This window comes from Cucumis melo, chromosome 1 (genome assembly GCF_025177605.1).
Source record: "Cucumis melo cultivar AY chromosome 1, USDA_Cmelo_AY_1.0, whole genome shotgun sequence".
In the NCBI taxonomy this organism is placed as follows: domain Eukaryota; kingdom Viridiplantae; phylum Streptophyta; class Magnoliopsida; order Cucurbitales; family Cucurbitaceae; genus Cucumis; species Cucumis melo.
Window position 1 is genome coordinate 706794 of NC_066857.1, and position 3907 is coordinate 710700.

General features: G+C 38.8%; 1 long non-coding RNA gene across 1 annotated transcript; it reads right to left on the reverse strand.

Annotated features, from left to right (window-relative positions):
- Positions 1 to 1232: 1232 nt before the first annotated feature.
- LOC127148979 (uncharacterized) lies at positions 1233 to 3023 on the reverse strand. Its single transcript, XR_007820161.1, has 4 exons — positions 2335 to 3023; positions 2159 to 2251; positions 2022 to 2085; positions 1233 to 1416 (listed from the first exon to the last, which is right to left on the reverse strand). It is a non-coding gene; the product is annotated as an uncharacterized LOC127148979 (long non-coding RNA).
- Between the last annotated feature and the right edge of the window lie 884 nt (positions 3024 to 3907).

Sequence of the window (3907 nt, forward strand, 5' to 3'; positions counted from 1 at the left end):
TTTTGAAATTTTTGTTAGGGTGTTTTTCTAATGAATTATTTTTCAATCTCATTTTTAGTATGTGTTTTGGAAAATTACCAAACATTTGACTAATGATTAAAATAGCTGCAATTAATTGAAATGGCTATATCATTTTTGTTCCTGTATTTTCCCTCCTATTTTCTTTCTTTGTTCAATTCTTTATCCTTTATTTATTTGTGTTGTTTCATCAATAGAATGATATCTAATTATTAATCGTAATTAAATGCAAATGAGTAGATTGGGAGTAGTTTTTATCCATTTATTTTTCAAAAAACTACCTTATAAATAGTCATAATTTAAAATTGGTATCAATTTCATATTTTATAGATTGAAATTAGGGAACTTACCTAAATATAACTAAACTATTTACGGTTCGGGTAACAAAGTCGTTAGCTATTTTAGGTTTGTCATTCCATTTTTTTTTCTTGCGATTCATCTTCCTCTTCTTATTTTGTCTTTCTCGTCTTCCTGCGGTTTCGTCTTTTTTCTTTTTCTTTTTTACGATTTCTTTCCTATCATCTTTCTTATTTTTCCCATCATCTTTCTTATTTTTCAATTATTTATTTATGTCGTTTAATCTTTCTATCGTTTTTCTTCTTTTCCTCTTCATTTTTTTCACTTCAATTTCTTTCCATTGTCTTTCTACTTTTTTTTTGCTGCGATTTCTTTTCATCATTTTTTTACGCGTTTACATTTGGATAACCAAATCTAGATGTGTACAACAAAATAGCAAAATCTAAAAGATCGTGTATAAAGAATTTTGAAAAAAATCATTTAGATTGGAGTAACGAGATGTAGACGATTGTGTAAAAATAATAAAAGAGTGTGTATAAAGAATATTGAAAAAAAAATCATTTAGATTGGAGTATGTCAAATGTAAAAAAATAAATAAACGATCGTATAAATAAATCTAAACGACGGTGTAAATAAATCTAAAGGATTGTGTACCAAAAAATTAAAAAGATCGTGTAACAAATTAAAAAAGAAGCATTTAAATTTGGGTATCCAAATTTAAAAAATTAAAAGATGAAATTGAAAAGATAAATTATAGTCATATCTAAACGATCGTGTAACGACCCAACTCCTTATACTGAATCGAAGTCATTACTAAATATAGAACAAGTGGTTTAAGTCATAAAATTTATTAAAAACGCGTAACGTTTAAGAAATTTTATTTATGAAAATTTAAACAAGGTAGTTAGGCAAAAAGGTGTAATGCGTTCTAAAGTCCTACTCGGGCCCTATCTACATAAAAAGATGATAAGTAATGAAAAGTACTCAAACTCAAATACGAAAGTCTAAAATAAGGATAAGCGGAAGCAGTAGCCCCTATGGCCCTCCACGGTCACTTCGGGTCGCTCGCCAGCTTGCCCTTGCCCTTGCCTCGTCCTCTACCTGAAAATATAAAATGAAGAGAGTGAGTATAAAATACTCAGTAAGGGACCCACTACTAGTCCCACTAGGTGCCTGTTAACTTCCTGTCAGAGTCCTGTAACTGGTACCCAATTTCTGGCACGTTCCCGAACACGTGCAACATGCGCTCCCGTAGGAACGTAACTCTGGTCTTCGGTGCCCCGGCGGACACCTAGGACAGTCGGGATGCGAGTACCCCGTCGAGTCACTCGAGTCATATTTATATCCATGCTAGACTGGTGTCCCGTCGGACCACACAGTCCTCAATAGGTGGTGATCCCGAAGGACACCCATGCAGGTACGACTCTAACAAATTAAGCTAACAGGTACCCTAATTGCAGTACACATACACATGGCATCAACATATAACATATCACATAAATCGTCTCTACACTCTCCGTCTCGACATTCGTCGTATAGCCATAACAGCTCTCGCCACACATAACAGGCTATAGTATAACCATATCGTCAGTTGCATCATACTAACATTTATTTCAGGCATCGTACTGTCTAATTCTTAACATGAAAAATTGGAGCATACATAGTCTCATACCTCTAAACATGAAGCTAGTAGTAGAATCTCTTACCTGGAGATTTACTTGACGAGTCCTAACCGCGAGGCAGTATGCTTTCCAAGCGACGAGGTCCTAACTGTGTAATATGCCAAGATTCGTAATTAGGTCACCAACGACTAACGGTTCAAGACTCATTTGAAATGACTTACCCTAGAGAGAGGTTGCAGTGCTCAAGCCCCTACTGAAGAAATCCCCCGCTGCAGCAGTTACTTGGTCCAGGACGTCCCTTAAGGAGAAATAATCTAATTTAATTCCAAATTAAATCATTTAGTGCCCAAAAATATTGAATCTTACTGGATAATGCCAAAATAGTTGATTTAATTACCAAAATTAGGTGGAAGGGGCCAAATTAGGCTTGGCGGCTTGGCTGGAAGGAGAACAGGGATCGGCTCGGCTCGGCTCGGCTTGGCGCAAGGATCTTGCGCGTGCGGCTCGGCTCGCGACAGTAAGGAGGCGCGGCTCGGCTTGCAGTGCAGGCGGCGCGGGGAGAGCTGGGCACGTGTGGGCACGGACGCGGGTTCGGTTTCGGGTTCGGGCGAGTGGGCGTGGAGCGGTTCCGGGTTCGGGTTCGACGGCTGGAGGCGCGCGAGGCTTAGCTGCTGGATTTCAGTCGGCGCGACGGCTGGCTGACGAACGTTCCGGCTGCGCTGCGTCGGATCTAAGCGGCGCGACGTGGCTGGGCGTGTGAGCGACGGCGTTGCGGACACGGCTGGCTGACGAATCGGCTGCGGCTCCTCAGCGCTGGATCGGAGCGACGCGACGCGGCTGGCTGCTCTTCCTCAGATCGACGCGGCGCGGCGAGTTTCGGCTGCAGACACGGTGCTCGGCTGCGCGGACCGGCTTGGACGATTCCTCCGACGCGGCTGGAAGCTCGGCGACGGCTCGGTTTCGACTGCAGGCTCGGCTGCGCTGCTGAACAGAGAGGGGGGATGCTTGGCGGCTCGGGTTCGCGGCGGCGTGCGGCGGCTAGGGTTTCAATAAAAAAAAAATTTTCCTTTTTCTTTTTCTTTTCCCCTCTTTCTTTCTTTGATTTTTTTTTTCTTCCTCTTTACGCACGAGTCCCAAGGCCTTTTTATAAGAAAAAATGACTCTTTTCTTTTCCTTTTAAAATCCCAAAACAACCCCTCCTCTCTCTCCCCAAATCTCACCAAAACAACCAACTTTAGTTTAATAAGGCTTCCCTAATTATTTCCTATAAAAATAAAATAATAAAATAAAAAGTAATACTTATTATCCTAAACAAATAAGGATTCCCAACCTTAATTACTCGAGAAAATCAAAATGGTAAGGTTCTTCCAATAAATTTAAAAATTCCCATAACCACACTTAATATATCAGACAATGGCCAAAACAAAAAGAAATATCGAATTTGTTGGGCGTTACAGATCGCGTATATATTGAACCATATCTAAATGACGTATATATTGAACCATATCTAAGTGACCGTGTATAAATGGTAGAAATATCTAAATGACTGCGTATCAAACAATAATCAAATCTAAACGATTGCAAATATATTATGCACGCATTATTTATAACATAGTTGACGGAATATTTTAATATACATATTTTATCGTTTTTTTTATATTTTTGAGAACACTCCTTAAATTTTTTAATTTTTATGTCAGGTACATCGTAAATTCGTAGCAGTTAGTATTTATGTTTTTTTCGGAAATTTTACAATGAAAAGCTAAATCTGAATCAATATATTTTTCCAATAGTTCTTGACGGCACCCAAATTAACTATTATCATTTATAATTAATAGGTTTTGATTTAAATTATTATTATTTAGCATTAGTTTTGTTTTATACTTTTAATTTCAAATGAGCAGCCAGCTGTCGACGGTAAACAGCAAGCAAATTGCGTCATAAGCACGCACCCTTTGACCACGGTCTCA